General features: G+C 41.4%; 1 protein-coding gene across 2 annotated transcripts in view; it reads left to right on the plus strand.

Annotated features, from left to right (window-relative positions):
* Positions 1–20,277, plus strand: part of CPNE4 (copine 4) — a 577,619-nt gene that overhangs the window by 425,050 nt on the left and 132,292 nt on the right. The gene's annotated exons all lie outside the window — the stretch shown is intronic.

The following is a 20,277-nucleotide window of genomic DNA, read 5'->3' on the forward strand; positions in this document are numbered from 1 at the left end:
CTGGCATTGGCCATGACGTTGAGGATAAGCACAGCCAGTGACTTAGCACTGAGCAATAATGCCAAATGAAGGATGATGTCCTCCAAGAGCACTCCAGGCAGAACTGTGTGTTCTCAGCAGATGGATGAGGGGGGCGAATCACGGAGATGCAGGGTGTCCAGAAGGCTGTGTACTCCTTCTGGGTGAGCCTGGAGACCGTCCTTGGATTTCTGTTGGCAGAGAGGAGACCAGGAGCTAAGCCCCTCTCCTGCTGTACCCAACAGAGGGCATGCCAAGGAGAGCTGTGAGGATCCTTCACTATCTAGAATAGCAAGCAGACCTTCTTTAATGAGGTGCCTTCGCTTTCTTTCACTGCTTACCAACTAGTCAAGTCATCCTTGAAGCCTTCCACTTCTTTGTGCACCAGATGTAGTGGGGACGCTGCGTCAGAAATAATGAGAACAGTAAATGTAACCGAAACCAGTTAACTTTCTCTAGGCACTTGTATTTACCAGTCCCTGGGCTAGGCATTTGCCATATTGCACTTAAGTTAATCAGCTGGACATCCCTGGAAAGTAAGCACGACCATTATCCTCATGTACATTTGAGGAAACGTGCTGTAAAAAGCTGGGGAACTTATTTAAGGCCACACAGCTAGTAAATGATGGAGTTGGACCTCAAATGCAGATCTGTTTGGCTCCAAAGCCCCTGATAGCTTGTCACTAACTAGTATAAATTGGAATGTAGCATCTATTAATGCAAAGCCAAGTCAGAGTTGACCTTGCTAAGATTTTGTTTTATTTGGGTTTTTTTTTTTTTTTTTTTAAGATTTATTTATTTGACAGAGAGAAATCACAAGTAGACAGAGAGGCAGCCAGAGAGAGAGAGAGAGAGAGGGAAGCAAGCTCCCTGCTGAGCAGAGAGCTCGATGCGGGACCCGATCCCAGGACCCTGAGATCATGACCTGAGCCGAAGGCAGCGGCTTAATCCACTGAGCCACCCAGGCGCCCCTATTTGGGTTATTTTTAACATTTATTTGTCTTATATGAAATTGATTAAGAATCCTCTTGCAAAAAAGACAAACCACCTTGGTCATTTTTCCTCCAGGTCTGTGTACTGAATTTACCTAAATACAGTATGGTTTCTTAAATAGTATCACTGTCTCAACCTCCCAAAACCAGAACCTTGTAAGTCAGCACCCAGAGGGTGCCTCCTGCTGGTCTTTTCACCCTCAACAGTGTTGAGCACCCCATTAACCAAATTCAGCTGTTGCCCCTAGGTCTCATCATTGCTTTCCTTGTGGGCATTTCCTCTTCTCCAGAGCTAAGAATACAGTTATAACTGTCCTTCTCTCTTCATTGCCACGTGGCTGTACTTCAATCTAGTTCTTTCCCCAAAGTTCAGAGGTCATCCGTTAAAACCAAGAACATCCTGCTTTCTGTCATTAAGAGAGGGGCAGGGAAATCTGAGGTCCCTTCACAGAGGCCTAGGCTATCTGAGAGGCTCTCAACCTCATTCATGAGAGAGGAACCATGCACTGCCTTCCCACAGAGCAACAATTCTCAAACTTGAGCTCTAATCAAATACTCTGGAGGCTTATTAAAACCCAGCATGCTGGACCCTGCAGAGTTTCTGATTTAGTGGATTTAGCAAAAGACCTAATCATTTGCATTTCTAAGGTCCCAGGTGATGAGAATCCTGCTGGTCGGGGGCCACAGTTTGAGAACTACTCCCCCAGAATCTCAGGGGAGGAATGCTAATAAGTCTTGGGCACTGAATCACTAGTTTTAATTATGAAAGAACATTCGGGGCAGTTGTCTGGAGAAATTAAAGACAAAGAAAACAACTAGAGAACAGGAAAAAAAAGTTGCTTCATAAAATTTACAGTCCTACAAAGGACCATGTATAGGAATTAGGAATTTACATTCTTGATGAAGAAGATCTTTACTCCCCTCCACTGAGTATAATTTAATGGACCTATTAGCCAAGTTGTTGGGTCCATTCCTGACACAGGTGAATGTTAGGATTACATCAACCACAGTGGCCCCTGAAAGGATTGGCAGACCACAAGCTGTCAGTGGTCAATGGTAATTTGGTCTCAGGTGGGTTGAACCCAATTGGTTGACACTAAGGGTATGACAATGCCCAGGGCACTATCCAAACTCAATTTAATGCTCACATTGAGATTCCACAGTTTGTTATTTTGTTGCATAACATCTAATATCCTCATGGCATAAAATTGATGGCCCAGGGAAGTCAAATTTACACATTACAGCAGGCAACTCATTTCCCTTCTTCTTCTCACATGAAAAGCTTTCCCTAACTTTGCAGAATTATTGCAAGCAAAAGCCCCGTGAGTGATAAATGAGGTCATAAATAAATACCATCACTTCAGCTACTATGGACTGGCTGAGAAGTCCCTGGAAGTGGTCTCTCAATGCTGGTGGTCTGTTCTACACAGGCAGGTGGGATTCATACAGGGTGATTGTGGGTGAGCAAGGCCTCAGTTCTCCAAGGAAAATAAAATTAATTATTGTGTTTTTCATTGCTGTCTTTGTCAGGCAAGTAATCTCCTTAAATTCAGATCCTAGGAAAATCCTTCTGTTTTTTCTGGAGTCTTCCTTTTGTACCTTTAATTTTCCATCCTGGATCTGCCACCAACTCCTTGTGTCATATTGGGCAGTTTGCTTAGCCTCTTGGTGCTGCGGTGGCCTCATCTATAAAAGGAAAGTTTTGTATTGATTGATCTCTAAATTCCTTCCAGTTCTAACAGTCAGTGATTCTAATCCATCTCTTTCCTCCCCTTGTCTCTGAAAGTAACCATTCCTTCCTGCATTCTGCTCTCTCTTCAGGAGTCTCTGTCCCCTTCCTCCCTGCCCCCAGTCCCTTCTCACATCATCTGCTAGCCTGAAGTGTTCCCCTCATGCTAAATCAGAGATATCATTCAGCCACAGATTGTGTTCCTACCCAGGTGCCCCGCAGGAAAGCACCTCCTCATGTCTACTTAATTTCAGAGATACTTTTTAAAAGATATAGCTAGTGGTAATTAATGTTGTCCTGTGTTTATGAATCCTGTTCCACATATCGACAGTAATCTGATACCTCTACTGGCTCCAAATGAGTAAGGGGAAAAGAACAAGAGATCTGGAACCGATTGAGAGTTTTTAAGAACTGGTTTGTCGCCACTGGAAGCAACTCTAGGTGTTTGTCCTGGTCCCAACTCTTTAAGCCAGGTCAGTGTGAGGTGCTCAGCCCCCAGCCCACCCCACCAGTTTCCCCTGGGCCCATTTCCCCATACAGGGAGCCATGTTCCCTGTTGAAGACAGCCCCCTGGGACCTCTACCACAGCACCCTCTCTGCCTTGTTTCCAGCCAACTTTCTTTCCAGTCCTTTTTGCTCTGAGCTCAGAACTACTAACCTACAAAAATCCAAGCTGAACCCTGTCTCCATGGTGTTTACAATGCTCTTCCCTACCACCTGGCCCCTGCCTTTCCCCTGTAAAAGTTACCTTGCTGTACTGTCTTCCTTACCAGCACCTTAAGTGCCTTAAATAAAAATGTCCTGTACTTGTCTCAGCCCTAAAGCATGAGACACTGTAGCACATGAACTGCATCAATACACCAAACAGCCAATTTTCTGAAGTCAACTTACCAAAAACCTGATTCACCGAACAATACACAGCCCCCAAATTTCTCAGTAAATATTTTTATTTACCGAAACTGCGGTCTTCAAAGTAGTTATTTTTTTTAAAGATTTTATTTATTTATTTGACAGAGAGCACAAGTAGGCAGAGAGGCAGGCAGAGAGAGAGTAGGAAGCAGGCTCCCTGCCAAGCAGAGAGCCTGATGCAGGGCTCGATCCCAGGACCCTGAGATCATGACCTGAGCTGAAGACAGAGTCCCAACCCACTGAGCCACCCAGGTGCCCTAAAGTAGTTATAAAGTGTGCTACAATTATTTTAAAACTTGTGAGGATTTCTGCCTTTTTTTTTTCCCACTTAAGCTGATTATCACAAACTTTTCTGAATATCAAATGTGACCATAAGAAGACCAAATTCTCTCTTGTCTTCTCTGCCAAAGGTGAGAAAAAATATGGTACTAGCTCTTAAAGTACTTCCCAGGCCAAAACACTAGGAAAATATATTTTTAAATGACAGCAGTGATGACAGGGAGATGGGATTATGAGTGATTTTTAGTGTCACCTTCACATTTTTCTATATTTTCTAAAAGGAATATATATGACCTCTATACAGAAAAAAATTGCAATAAATGTTAGTAAAAACATCAGAATAAGGCCTATTTACTGACTCCAGAGGACTCACTTTCATGTAGGGGAATATGACCCGTAAGTAAAATACAGATCGGCTTCTGAAGAACTTTAGGATGTATAAGGAATTCTACTTTGGGAAGCATGAGGGCAAGGGTTGGGGGCAAGGAATTTGCTAAGGCTGTGCTCTCTGTCACGTTTTTGAGAAAGTATCCTGTAGATGCTGCAGGTAAAACCTTCATTCACACCCCTACTCCTTTGCCCAGGGAGGAAGGTTGGCTTAGGTAATCTGATTCTGATGTTTTGTAATACCATTTTTGTTTATAGAAGAGACCATGGAGGGCTTGGAGCACTAATAAGGAGTAAGCTAAGGATGCATCTTTGGAACTGCCAAGAGGTTCTGCCAAAGCCTAGAATCTCCAGTTCAAGTCTAATTTGGGAAAGAGAATATTTTTATTTTGAATTAACCTGATAAAATTTAGGGGGAGAAGAAACAGTAACTGCTTGGCTTACAGAAGCATTCCCAGGAGTCTTGGTTTCAGATTCAAGGACAAAATGAGGCTGGTAGGAATTCATTAACTTTGTTTTGGACGGAATGTGAGCCTTTGGGCTTCTCCATACGCAAGGGCAGGGCAGGTGAGGCCGTGAGTGTGGGTTCCTGTGCTTCCTCACCCACCCTTCCTTGGCGTCTGCCCACAGTAGGCTGAGGTCAGCACAAAATTCCAAACCAGTTATTAGAAACAAGGGAGCAGAATTCCTCCAAACCTCTCTCTCCCCAGCGAGAATCAAACCAAACCAAACCAAAACAAAACAAAACAAAAAAACGAACTGGTATTCAAATAAATTTGCAGACGGAACTCCAGTAGAATCGGAAAAGCGTGAAATGGGGAGGAAATCAAACCTAGTGTTGAGTCTCATACTCCTAGCCTCTGCCTAACTACTTCGCAGGAAGGGAATGCCTCCTTCCGTCTAGGTATCCTGATAACCATAGGGTAACCTATGACTGCATTTGCCCCAGGCCATTCCAGTTTTTAATTTAGTGTCGTGATTTAAATATTAACATTGTCCCCTTTCATTTTCAAAAGTGTGCCTGTTTAGGCAATAGAGTTTTTCATCCCTTTGTGATAATAAGTCACTTTCATAGCTAACATTTACTAACTGCCAATCATGGAGGCAGGCATTTCCAAGCTTGGTGCTGTTGACGTTAGTGCCATTGTCAGTGCTGCTATCATCCCGGGCCAAGATTACTTTCACATCCTGAGGGGCAAAGTCAAGATGCAAACAACAGGCATTTGGTTTCACATTCAGACTGCTCAGCAGTTTCTCCCTGACCCCTAAGCTACACTTCCTCTGGGCTTCCATTTGGCAAACTCAGGAAGAAGATCCTTATCCCTTTACAGATCTCCCGTATCTTCTTGCTGGCTTTCTCATAAGTGTTCAGTTTGCAAGGAGGAGACTGATATTCTGGGGGCCTTGTTATATCCCTGGTATCATGTTATGTGAGGCCAGGATCTTCTCCACTTGATAGATCAAGAACAAGGCTGGAAGAGCTCAACTAATTCATCCAAAATCATGCTGACAGCACGTTGTAGAGCTAAGATTCACACCTGAGTTGATCTGCTTTAGTACTTGCTTTCCCATTATACTACATGGCCTATCACACTGCATTCAATTTCTACAACCCTTTGCAGATTGGAAAATGTGGAGTAGCAATTCTCCCTAAATGCTATCACCATAAGACAGCTAACCAACTTCAAGAAGGAAGAATCCTTCTTTACAGGTAGATGAATTGACTCCTGTATCCAACCCATCTTTTTCTCCCAGCTCAGGAAGACCTGTGACATCCATTTGCAAATAGATACTGCACTCATGAGTATTTATCTGAAATACTCCTGGACCAAAGGGTCTGAGCAACTTGTAGTGTTTAGGCCTCATTGTTCCCATGACATAGACCTATTTATTGTTCATATACCAGATTTAAATATATGGTATGTATTCATTCATGTGTTCATTCATCCATTCATTTATTCATTCAATGAATAATGCACTTAATACTAGCAGTGATCATTTAAAAGCTTATACACACGTATTCCCTCATCCAAATAATCATGTAGGAATTTATTCTTTCATTTCCTGGGCACTCACGGCATGCCAGATACTCTTCTAGACACCAGGGCATCACTTGTGAACAAAGGGGACAAAGCCTGATTCTCGTGGAGCTTATCTCTTCCTACATAATATAATAACAGACAATGATAATGCTATGAAGGAAAGCCCAGTAGGATAAGGAATAGAGAATGGTAATAAGGCGGTGAGTGCTAATTTAGATAGGAGAGTCAGAGAAGGTGCTTTCTGAGCAGAGACCAGAATGATGGATGGGTACAGGCCATGTCAAGAAATCCAGAAAATTGTTTCAGGCAGAGAGCTGACCAACTGTTCTTACATAGTACTCCCAGACCTTATGCTGACAACTTTGTACGCATTATCTCATTTAATCCTCAAAAAGCCCTGAGGGGGAAGTGCCATTATTTCCTCATTTTCTGTGAACACCCTGAAGCTTGAAATAACTTGCTCAAGTGCACACAGTCTTTAAGTGCAGGAGCCACAAGTGGAACCCAGGCTTCCTGACGCCTAGACAACATCCCCACTGCAACTGCTGAGCAGTTGTGTGCCTTGGCCAGCCTGCAATACTTGCCTGCACTTTTTTTCTTTTTAGTAGGCGCCATTCCCAGTGAGGAGCCCAGCACAGGGCTTGAACTCATGACCCTGAGATTGAGACCTAAGCTGAGACCAAGAGTTGAACTCAACCGACTGAGCCACCCAGGTGCCCTTGTCTGCATTTTTAATGCAAGATTGAGAGAATGACAGATCCGAAAGAAACACCTGCAAAGCCTGCGGCATCCCTCTTTTAAGACTTTATTTATTTATTTGGCACAGAGAGACACAGTGAGAGAGGGAACACAAGCAGGGGGATTGGGAGAGGGAGAAGCAGGCTGATTCTGGTCCTTTGTAATGGCTTTGATTACAGAGGAGACCCGAAAGCATTTGGCAAACTACTAACCAGCAAGTTAAGGATACCCATGGGTCCACACGAGTTTAAATATTTATGTCCCCAGGTGCACCAGATATTGAACTATGACAACTTCTAGAGGCTTTTGCTTCTAAGACCCTCCCTCAGCTCTGTTGCAGGGTCCACATCTCTGGCTCCTTCCTCCTCCAGACATGCAACAACTTTTTCTATGCGATATCCTTGTAAACCAAGCAAGGGGGTGACTGAGTGGTTCAGCCAGTTAAGCGTCTGCCTTTGGCTCAAGTCATGATCCCAGGGTTCTGGGTTCAAGTTCTGCATCAGGGTCCCTGCTCAGCAGGGAATGGGCCTCTCCCTCTCTATCCTTTCATCTTGCTCATGATCTCTCTCTCTCCCTTAAAAAGCAAGATTTTTTCATCCCTCCACCAATTATTTGTAGGGAATGGCTTCATTATACCTAAGGCAATACAAGCCATTTTAAAAACTATTCAGAAATACACAAAAATAATAAAATCATCCTTCATTGCAACATTCAAAGATAACTAGTAAACATTCTGGTGCATATTCTTCCAGATTTTTTTTCTATGTTTGCACAAACATACAGTTCTTTTTTTAAATGACCATTTGGTCATTTATACCTGCTTTTGTTACTTGTTTTTTCCTCATAAAAATATATCCTGGACATCTTTCCATGTTAACGTATGTACTTCTACATTATCTATTTTAAGAGCTGCACAGTATTCTATGATAGCAAAAATCATGTAAGGTGTTCCATATGGTGAGCATTAAGACTGTTTCTGGTTTTCTACAATTAAACACAACACTTGAATGAGCATTGTATTATATATATCTTCATGCCCTCTGATACTGTTTTTTAAAGAATAAATTAATAACAGTGAAGTATTCAGGCACACATTTTAAGGTCCTTAATACAAACCACCACCTATGTGTGTAGAAACATGATAGCTACTGCCGCTGTCCCATACAGCCCACAAAAGTATTCCTTTTCCTTGTACCCTTTGTAACACCTCCCACTTTTAATCTTGATCCTTTTGAAGCTTCTAACAGCACAGGGAAAAGAAGGCCACTGCCTTAAACTGGATGTCACTCCCTGTAGAGGCTTCATAGCCCCATCCCTTGCAAGAAGGACACAGAGGAGTGTGACCCCTCAGCTCCCTCATCATCCTGGAGGTGGGGCCCCTGCAGGGTTTGTCCAGAGACTACAGGTAGAATGAGGAAAGGAGACATTGCCCTGAGTCTCAGCCCGGGATGGTTGCCTCACTCTCAGACTATATCCTTTCTCTCCTTCATAGATCCCCCAGCAGCTCCAGCCCTCCCATTTCTCATCCACACATAGAAGACTCCCAGCTCAGGCATCTCCTCTGAGCCCCAGACTCATGTACTCAACCATATCTAGATACTAATTCCACTCAGATGACTCACACATGTCTCAGACTCCACGGCTCCAACCAAGCTCACCAACCCCTCTTGCTCTCCCTGACTATCCCCTCCACTTGCCCCTCCTCCACTTTGCTCCACTCAAGGAATGGCACCTCCAATCTCCCAGATGGGGAGGCCCCAAGCCTGGGAGCCTTCCCTTGTGCCACTCACTCTCTGTGCCCCGCAGCCTTCCCATCAGTCAATCACAAAGTCCCATCAATTCAATGTGTTAAATATCTTTATTATCCACTCTCTTCTGTCTCTTGCTGGGACCCCTGTCTAAGTCAATCAATGATAATAATTATCTCAATGTGAGGACTGATAGGATAGGAGAGAAAAGAGAAGGAAGAATCATCTCCTAAGCATCAGTACTAGCATGATGTTGACAGGTTGTTAATACTCATGATGCACATGGTAAACCAGTGGAGTAGACAATATCACCATTTTACAGAAAGGGAAACTGAGGCTCAGAGAGATTAACATATCTGGCCCCACACCAGACTCAGCATTCAGAGATTCATGTGTGATTATGGCAAAAATGAAGGTAGGGGACAGTTGAGTGGCTTTCGCAGTGGTTGAAAGGAAATTCCCTCCATGGTAAGCTCCTTGAGGGCAAGAAGTGAGTATGAGTCATTTTACATATCTGGAGAGGTTTAGCACAGGGCCTACTTCTGTCATTTATGGGAGGCAGAAAAGTGTAGCAGTTAAGGTAATGGAACTGGACTGACTAGATTCAAATCCTAGCTCTGCAGCTTCCTGACTCTGGGACCTTGAGCAAGTTACCTAGCCTCTCTGTCTATACCCTAATGTAGGATGTAGATTTGTCTACATCCTAATGCCATAACCCGTGAGTGTGACCTTATTTAGACAAAGAGTCTTTGCAGATCTAATTAAGTGAAGGATCTCAAGGTGAGGAGATCATTGTGGATTATCCAGGTGGGCCCTAAATCCAATAACAAGTGTTCTTATAAAAGAATCTCCAGAGGAGAGACGTAGATGGTGAAGGAGAGCACCATGTGAAGGAATGGAGTTTATAGCCACAAGTTAAGGAACAATGGCAGGTACCAGAAGCTGGAGGAGACAAGCTTTGGAAATCTCCCTTACAGCCTTCAGAGGGAGTATGACCCTGTAGACAGCTTGATTTCAAACTTCTGCCCTCCAGAATCAGGAGATAATACATTTCTGTTGTTTTTCACCACCAAGGTTGTGATAATTTGTTATAGCAGCACTAGCAAACTAATACTCTCTATACTCAGTGTCCTCATCCATACGTAGGCATATGATAATACTTCATAAGGCTGTCATGAGAATTAAGTCAATACACGTAAGGCAATTTAGAGCAGTAGCTGACACATATTAAGTACTCTTGAAGTAGTATTTATTACGACTCTTTAATGGTTGTGTGACCTTAGCTATCTTTGATCCTTTGGTTCCTTTACCTGTGGAATGGTATTAAACATACTCTATCACCCTCAAAGTTGGAGTTTGCTTCTTTATCTTAGAAATGGTCAAAGAATTTCTCTGACCCTCCTCTGTTTTATGAACTACTAATTTGATTATAAGCCTCACTGAAGAGAAGTCACAGACTGCCAAAAGGTGGTGGTTGAAAATGTGCCTTGTATCCTTGGGTTGACAAAATGCTCTACCCGGGGCACTGGGCTGCTTGGAGAAGGCAGCTTTTCCTCTTTCTCCTGACTGCCATGTTATAGGGTTGGGGGCTGGAGAGGGTGGCCTCTGAGCCAAGTCATTTGTGATGAGGAGGAGGCCTAACCACTGTCATCAGAGGCAAAGGTGGATAATTAATACTCAAGCAGTCGTCAAATCCCTCTCTGAAACACTCTCCAATCCATCCCTTGCTAATGAAGTCAGAGAAAGGATAAAGCCTATAATTACACTTGAAGTAATTAGAACCCTGCTTAATAGAAAGCTTAAAGACAGGAAGCCCAGACTGATAGATCGCCCATTGCTCCTGTCATTCTGAATCATTCTCCCCAGAGGGCTCCTTTTGTAGATCTCCACCAGGGAAGCAAGGACTGTACTGAATTTACATAAAATGTGTGCACACATGTCCCATGTCCTCTCCCCTGAATGGCTGAGAAAGCTTCAGCATATACTTTTTCTTAGTTCCTACAACTTTACCCATTAATGAAAGTCTAATCAGCAGGATAGATTAATTTAAAAGCCCTTATCCATAAATTGTTAAAATCTGATCATATTGTACTAAAATTGCCTACACTCAATTCTCACTTTCTAGCTCAGTGCTTCTCAACTTTAATGTGCATGCAAATCACATGACGATCTTGTTGAAATTCTGATTCTGATTCAGTAGGCCTGGGGTGGGCCCTGAGATTCTGTATTTCTGACAAGTTCTCAGGCCATGCTGCTATTGGTGCTGCTGGAGGGAGCCAGATAGGATAATTTAGGGAGGACACCCTTGAGGAGCGAAGAAAGGTTCTTCTATGTCCCACAGGTGAACACTTTCCTCCTACACAGCAATTATTGAAAACTTCTAATGTAGATCTTGAAAAATGAATAAAATTTGCCAACTGAAGAGAGAAGGTGTGAGTCATCCTGGGCAGAGGGAATAGTGTAAGGAAAAGCATACTCCTTAAAGCATGCTTTTTAAAATACTCTTTAAAATATTTTTAAAGCTTCCCTTTATTATTCAGTGCACAGGAGAAGCCAAAGATCTCAGGAGTTACGCTGTGTTCGGACAAGATTGTGGGTCCTTTAGGTCAGAAGTGGGAGCAAGACAGCAAGGAAATGGAGGAAATGGAGGGAAAGCAACAAGAGAAAGCTCTTCTAGCATAGTCTATATTTTGAGCAGGTCTGATTTCTACCAGGGGTAGCAGTATTGCCCAGAAGTCCTGGGAGGGAAGCGGAAAGGTAAGGATTTTCCTAAAATCGTTCATCACGGAGGCATCATTACATCCTTTCCTGGACTTTGAACCTGATCGTGTTCTGATTCAGTCTATTAGTTCCCTGTGTTTACAGATACAAATTATCACAAACATTGTGGCTTCAAATAACACACATTTATTCTCTCACAGTTTTAGGGGGCAGAAGTCTGAAATCAAGGTGTCAGCAGGGCCATGCTCTTTCTGAAGGGAGGGGAAAATCCATCCTTTGCCTCTCTTAACCTCTGGGGACTGCCAGCATCTCTTAGCTTGTGGCCACATCACTCCAACTGTCCAATGCCTTCAAATTGCTCTGCTCCATCTTCATGTTTTCTTCTCTTCTGAGTGTGTATTGTCATATACCCTACCCACCGGATTCTCTCTCATAAGGACATGGGGATTGCATTTAGGGTTCATCCAAATAATCCAGGATAATCTCCTCATTTGAAAGATCTTTAATTTAGTTACAACTGCAAAGACTTTTTTTCCCATATAAGGCAATATACAGAGGTTTTAGGCATTAAGATATGAATATCTTGGGACGCCTGGGTGGCTCAGTCAGTTTTAGGCGTCTGCCTTCAGCTCGGGTCATGATCCCAGGGTCCTGGGATCAAGCCCCACGCTGGGCTCTCTACTCAGCAGGGAGCCTGCTTCTCCCTCTCCCTCTGCTCTTCTACCTGCTTGTGCTTGCTCTCATTCTCTCTCTTTCAAATAAATAAATAATATATTTTTTAAAAGATATTAATATCTATGGGGGGGGGTCATTTTTTAGGCTACCATAAGCCAACATAGCCAAAGCACCTAGTGTCAGAGTGCAAAGCACCCAAGGGCCTAGTCTCTCTAAATTAAAGATCTTCTTTCTGCCTTCATATTCACCCTGCTCCGCATACTCATTTATGTCCTTCTGACCTATAGTGCTCTCCCCTTCGAGGACTATCCCTCCCCCTTTGACTATTCAGTTCTCTTCCAAAAGCTTTCAAGTCGGAAGCAGTTTCTTCAGAAATGCCTTCCCTGACTTCTCCTGGCCTAGGCCACTCTTCCTTCATGGCATGATTTTGCTTCTCCTTGCAGAGCTGGAATTTGGCATGTGTGTATTGTGGCAATTTCTGGGAGGGCAGTGCCCCTGCCTGCCTTGTGTCTTCACTGTATTGTCAATGCCCAGCACATAATATTCAATACATATGTATTCAATGAAGTAATGAATCCTGCCTTCAATTCTTATAAGGTATGTGTATTAGCTTGTTAGGGCTGCCATAAAAGAATACCACAGACTGGTGGCTTAAACAACAGATATTTATGTTATCATAATTCTGGTGACTGGAATTCCAGTATCAAGGTGACAGCCGGGTTGGTGTGTGGTGAAGCCTCTTCTGCTGACTTGCTGACTTGCAGACAGCTGTGCTCACTATGTCCTCACATAGCCTTTCTTCTGAGTACATACGCAGAGAGAGAAAACTCTCTGATTTTTTCTTCCTTTACTTATAAGGACACTAGTGATATAGGATTGGGGCAAACCCCCTAAATGAGGGGGGCCTCCACCCTCCTTTAACCTTAATTATCTCTGTAAAGTCCCTAACTCCAAATACAAGCACTTTGTGGTGTAGGGCTTGAACATATGAATTTAGGGAGGACACAGTTTAGTCCATAATGTTATGTGACCTTAGATAAACTCCGTATTTTCTCCAAGCCTTGACTTTCTCATTCCAGTTGCTTGGAGGGAAGAAAGAGTGCTGATCATTAAGTGACAGCAAAGAAATGAGCTAGGTGAAGCACTCAACACATTATCTGGCGCAGAGGAAAAGGTTTAGGTGTTTTTCCCAGAAGCAAAGCCTGGAGAGCAAGAAGAGAATTTGAGAGATGAAGGAAAAACCAAAAGGGGAGTGGAGAAGTGAGATGGGAAAGGGAAAGTAGCCAATAAAGTAAAGGGTGCGTTGTCTAATAAATCACCACTAGAACAACTAGAGCTTCATCCCACTGAGGAAACTTGGGTGCCTATGTAGACCAAATACCACAGAGTCACCCCCATCCCTGGGGCAAAAAAGTGGGGGATTTCTGTACCAAAGTCCATTAGTCATTGGTTTTCACTGCCGAGGGTATAAATCCTCACTTTCAGCCTGCTGCACTTGTAGACAATAGGCAGGCATACCAGAAAAAAATCTTTAGGTAATGAGATGCCAAGCCAGTGATTGCAAGCCCTGCCAGCTCTGCAGTGGCAAAGCCTGAGGAGATCTGGGCATGTGTTCCTCTCTCTGCTACAGTGAGCCATCAGGAAACCATGTTTGTTCTCTGTAGTGGTGGTCACAGTAATTGCTAGTTTGCAAAACTAGAGATGCTCCTTGACAAAAGGTTCTGGGGCCAAACAAGTGTAAGGAATGCTTCTTACATGGTTGTACTCAGGGAGACTCACAAATAAAGCTCTGTTGATGTCCTGCCGTTGAGCTATGAGACTTTTTCTGATCCTTTGATTTCCGGACTTATTTCCACAGGTTTTTTTCATGCACTATGGACTTACCTTTTAAGAAATAAAAACTCTCTGATACATGCTTTGGGGGTAATCAATTCTGATTCAGACCAGAGATGTGACTGTCAAATATTGTAAAGAAGTTTCTCATCTGCTTACCACGATAGCCTCAGAACAGTGCCTGGCACAGAGAAGTTGTTCAATCAATGGTTTTTGTTAAAACAAAGTCTTACAAAATTTCAAAAAATAATCTGAAGACATTTTCTGTGAAGCAGTCTCACGAAAAATGACTATCTGGTCTCCAGAATAACTGTCTTGCAAGACTTTGAAAGAAAGTTTAGCTAAATGTATACTTGTTGAAATACTTGCCAAAACATTTTTTATTCTCTTGACTTCTTTGCCTTCATCCAAGTGAAACAGTGGACTTTTCTGATAGATGAGGACCCATACTGTTAGAATATCCACTTCAAAGGAAAGAAGTGTTTCTTCCCCTGATCGATCTGTAAATAGAGATCATGCATGGTGTTGATGTCCTTATGGTCCAACTTTGCTAAAAAAGTGTGGTTCAACTTCTTTTTTCCTCCCCCTATACATCACCATTTTTTTTAATGGTAAGGATTGCGATATGACCCCACTATAGGATAGAAAAGAATCCAATTAGAGGACTTCTATCTTATGGTCTAAAATGAGTCTCTGGTAGGCGACATAGAGATGGGTCTTGTTTTTTATCCATTCTGTCACCATATGTCTTTTGACTGGTGTCTTTAGTCCATTTACATTCAAAGTAATTATTGATAGATATGTACTTATTGCCATTTTATTACTTGTTTTGTGGTTGTTTGAAGATTTACTCTGATCCTTTCTTGTCTTTCTCTCTTTCATGTTTTGCTGATTTTCTTTAGTGATATACTTGAATTCCTTTCTTTGTTCTTTGAATATTTATTAGTGGTTTTTGATATATGGCTACCATTATGTTTGTGTATAATCTCTTCTGCAAATAGCAGTCTATATTAGGTTGATGGTTATTTAAGTTTGAACCCATTCTTTCTCCTGTCCTCCCACATTTTATGTTATGTTTATTTATACATGCTATTATGTTTTATGTCTTTTGTGAGTTCCTTGACTGATTTGTTTTACAGAAATATTCATTTTACTGCTTTTTTGTTTCCTTCCTTTATACTGACACTTTTTTTTTTTTCTCCTTTCCCCTCAAAGTGTCCCCTTCAGTGTTTCTTACAGGGCTGATTTAGTGTTCATGAATTCTTTAGTTTTTGTTTTTCTGGGAAATTCTTTATCTTTCCTTCTATTCTGAATGACAGTCTTTATTGGATAGAGTATTCTTGGCTGCAGATTTTCCCATTCAGCACTTTGAATATGCCACTCTCTTCTGGCTTGCAAAGTTTCTGTTGAAAAATATCCCACTAACCCTATAGGTTTTCCTTGTAAGTTATGGATTGCTTTGGTGTTGCTGATTTTAAATTTTTTTCTTTATCACTACATTTCGTAAATTTAATTACAATATGTCTTGGTGGGGTTATGCTTTTGTTTTTTTGTTTTTGTTGTTGTTTTGTTTTTGTTTTTGTTTTTGTATTTCTTGGTAGGATTTCTCTGTGCTTCTTGAATCTGGATTTGTTTCCTTCCCCAGATTAGGGATGTTTTCAACTATTGTTTCTCCAAATAAATTTTCTGGCCCCTTTTCTCTATCTTCCCCTTCTGGGATTCCTAGAATATGAATGTGATTACATTTAATGGGATCAATGAGTTCTCTAAATCTGTTCTCCTTTTGTATAATTCTTTTCTCTCTTTTCTTTAGTCTGATTACTTTCCATTACTCTGTCTTCTAGGTCACTAATCCATTCTTCTGATTCTTCCATCCTGCTCTTCATTCCATCAAGCATGTTTCTCATTTCATTTATTGAGCCCTTTATCTTTGCTATGTTATTCCTTACCTCTGTGTTAAGCATCTCACTCATGTCTTCCACTCTTTTATCAAGTCCAGCAAGTAATCCTTATGATCATTGCTTTAAATTCTCTATTGGGCATATTACTTAAGTTAGAGGACTTCTAACAAGTGTATCCTCTTGGAAGACAGAGCTGACTGAGTTTTTGTTGTTGTTGTTGGTGGTGGTGGTGGTGGTTTTGTTTTGTTTTGTTTTGTTTTGTTTTAGCCTCAAATGTCCTCTGACAAAACATAAGGCCTTCTTAAGCCTGATACAGTTGCTTTAGCTCCAAGAAAGCCTACATGAGAAGTGATATTTGCAGCAAATAGCCTTTTCTCTATAGATCACTGACCTTGCTGGCCAACCCTGCCACTTTTGCCCAACAGTCCTAAGAATGGCAACATCATTATTTATTGATCTTTATTACAATGAAACTCTAATTGTTACTTCAAACTCTAATTATTACTCATTCTTTGGAGCTGAGATGGAGACCTGCAGGGCTATAGAATAAGTTTGTTTGATTGCCTGCTTGATTAGCCATTTGTATACCCAAATGCCCACTAGTTAAGCAGGACTATTTCTGGGGAGATTGCTTATCTTCCTAACATTAGTAAAAGGCAGGAGCTTGGAACATAATAGCATTCTCTTCACACCCCACAAATGTGAATGTTGGCATTTCTACATAAAAGTGAGGAAAGAGAATGTCATCCATTCTTGTAAATTAATATCTTGTAAGTTAAGTCTCCCTTGGTCTTGCTTGAAGAATGAATATGTGGATGTTGGAAGATACAGTCTCTAAGACAGTGTACCCATACCCACACCTGGTATTCCAGTGAGTGGGTTTTTACAACCCTGAGAGGATGGTTGGGGTCATTTGGAGCCATAGAGTTAGGACACCAATGTGGATGAAACAATAACAATGAACAATAGTATCTCTGAGGCCAGATTTACTTGGGAAACAAGATATGTTGCCTTTCTTTAGTTAGATTTTGGCCTGGATGCTGCTTACCAGTGACCCTTGTTTTGTCTTTGATTCATGTGTTTTCCCTATTCCTCCTTGCTGAAAATGCCCCGGAGAGAAACTATAAAATCTTCCTTATGTCTTTTCTGTCTGTTTCCTGTGTTTCCTCTATGTTTTCATTCATCTCAAGTTCAAGAATGATGTCTGTATTTTTCTAGGAAATAGTAGCTTTTCTAAAACCTTTGATAATCTGTGAATGCAGAGGGAGAGGGGATAATGATTCTGACTACAGAAGAAGAACCACTTGAACCTTCTTAATGAGTAGGGTGGGAAATATAAGCAACTTATTTATTTATTTATTTGGAAATTTATTTTTTTATTATCATATAATGTATTATTTGTTTCAGGGGTACAGGTCTGTAATTCATCATTTTTATACAATTCACAGCACTCACCATAGCACATACCCTCGCTAATGTCCATCATCCAGGCATCCCATCTGTCCCACCCCACTCCATTCCAGCAACCCTCAGTTTGTTCACTGAGTTTAAGAATCTCTTATGGTTTGTCTCCCTCTCTGGTTTCATCTTGTTTCATTTTTCCCTCCCTTCCTCTATGATCCTCATCTCAAATTCCTTATATCAGTGAGATCATATGATAATTGTCTTTCTCTGATTGACTTCTTTCACTTAGCATAATACCCTCTAGTTCCATCTATGTCATTGCAAATAGCAAGATTTCGGTGGGGGCGGGGGTTGATGGCTACATAGTATTCCATTTTGTGTGTGTGTGTGTGTGTGTGTGTGTACACACACACATCACATCTTCTTTATCCATTCATCTGTTAATGGACATCTAGGCTCTTTCCATAGTTAGGCTATTATGGACGTTGCTGCTATAGACATTGGGGTGTACATGCCCCTTTAAATCACTACATTTATATCTTTGGGGTAAATACCCAGTATTGCAATTCCTGGGTTATAGGGTAGCTCTATTTTCAACTTTTTGAAGAAACCTCCATACTGCTTTCCAGAGTGGCTGCACCAGCTTGCATCTCACCAACAGTGTAGAAGGGTTCCCCTTTCTCCACATCCTCGCCAACATCTGTCATTTCCTGACTTGTTAATTATTCTGACTGATGTGACTGACTGGTGGTATCCCACTGCAGTTTTGATTTGTAGGAAATACGAATAATTTAGATTCAAACATAACTATAGGAAAGAATGCTAATTCATTTACCATCTGAAAATTTTTCATGTCATTTTATTGATAACCAGCTGTGAATAAAACAAAAACAAAAACAACCATGTTCTTAATCATTATGCTACACTGCCCTTAACCAAAGCCAGTGTCTTCAGATTACTCCATTCTTGAGGTTTAACATGATCATTTCTTTTCAGTCTTCTTCATGTTCACATATTGAGGATTGAACACATGGTTTAAAAGCAAACACATAGAGTGAAAATCCAGCAGTGAAAATTTTCTGAATCTCTTTTTTGAGTTCACATACCAGTCAAATGTAGCTAGAGATCAGTTTCTGGGGTCAGACCTGTGTTCAAATTTATGCCACTTCCTCTTAGCCTTGTGGCTTTAGAAGAGTTGCTTAACCTCTGTGTCCTATTTTTATCATCTATAAAAGGAAATTAACAATACCAAATTTGTGGGGAAATAAAATTAGAAATAAAGTGACCACTAAAATAATAACTCTACTTCATTTCTCATTTCCTTCAGATTCTATTCTCTCTACCTCATTTTATAGCCAAACTTATTGAAATAATTATCTTCATATGTTTGCTCAGTTTCCTTCCCTCTTTCTCTCTTCTTCAATCTGCTCTAATCTGCTTTCTGCCCCAAATATGAATACATGTTCTTTGCTCCCCCAAATTAATGTCCTCTTCCAGTGTCCCTTATCTCAATGAATCGCACAACCATCTAATTCAATAATGCATCCCTCTCTCTTCATTTTTAGTCCATTTCCAAATCCTTCCCTCTTCTCTCCATTTCCAGCACCACTACCATCTCTTACCGAGACTATTGTAGAAGATTCTGAAGTGGTCTACTCTCATCCACCCCACCACTTATCCATTTATTGTTCTCACCACAGCCAATGTATCTCTCTTTAGTGATGCATTATTTTGATTTATTTGACCATTTGGTTAATGCCTATCTCTGCTGCAGAATGTAAGTTCCATGAGGTCAGATATTGTAACTGACTTTGCTTACCACTCTATTCTTAGTGGCTAACACTGAGGCTAGAATAATGAAGGCTAAGTAATATTTTGGGAATGTGTACTCCTAAATGGGAGTTTCCATTGCTGTCATTATCATCATCATCTTCATTGTCATCATTTTCATCATCCATCACCAGGTGATTTGTTACAAAAATACTCTTCTCTTCAGATCGTAGCCAGTTGAGAATCAAGTTCTTTAAAACTGCTTGGACTAGGAACGTTCTATGAACTTTTTGTATTTGACACAGCATAGTCATAGTATTTTCATTGCTCTAACACAGAGACAAAAAGATAAGGATGTCAGAGAAAGGGTTTGTCTCCCTGCTTTTCACAGTGATGTCTTTTCCTGTTCTGTAAATCAAATGTACATTGTTACCTATTGCTACATAAAAAATTACTCTAAAACTTGACAGCTTAAAAAAAAAAGCATTTATGGAGTGCCTCAGTGGCTCAGTCATTAAGCATCTTCCTTCAGCTCAGGTTGTGATCCCAGGGTACTGCGATCATGCCCTGCATCTGGCTCCCTGCTCAGCAGGGAGGCTGCTTTTCCCTCTCCAATTCCCCCTGTTTGTGTTTCTGCTGTCACTATCCCTCTGTCAAATAAATAAATAAAATCTTAAAAAAAAAAAAGACAGCACTTATGATCTCACCAAATTGGGGGAGAGTGTGGCTGTGTCCTCTGGATCAGGGTATCTCACAAGGCTGCTCTGAAGGTACAGTTATTTCAAGACTTAGCTTGGAGGAGGACCTGATTCCAAGCTCATCATGGATCTGTTGACAGTCTTCTGGTTCTCACTGGCTGCTGGCTGGAGACATCAATTCCTTGCCACCTGAGCTGTTCTATAGGGCTACTCACAGCATTGCAACTTGCTTCCTTCAGCACAAGGGCTCTGAGAGAGAAGAATAAGATGATGATCAAAAGGAAGTCACATTCATTTTGTGACCTAATCTCAGAAGGGATACTCCAACACTTTTGTAGTATTCTGTTCATTAGAAGCCAGTTATTAGATCCATCCCACACTCTAGGAGAGAGAACTGCACAATGGCATGAATAAGACCATTGGGAGCCATCTT

The sequence above is a fragment of the Mustela nivalis genome (assembly GCF_964662115.1).
Source record: "Mustela nivalis genome assembly, chromosome: 1".
In the NCBI taxonomy this organism is placed as follows: domain Eukaryota; kingdom Metazoa; phylum Chordata; class Mammalia; order Carnivora; family Mustelidae; genus Mustela; species Mustela nivalis.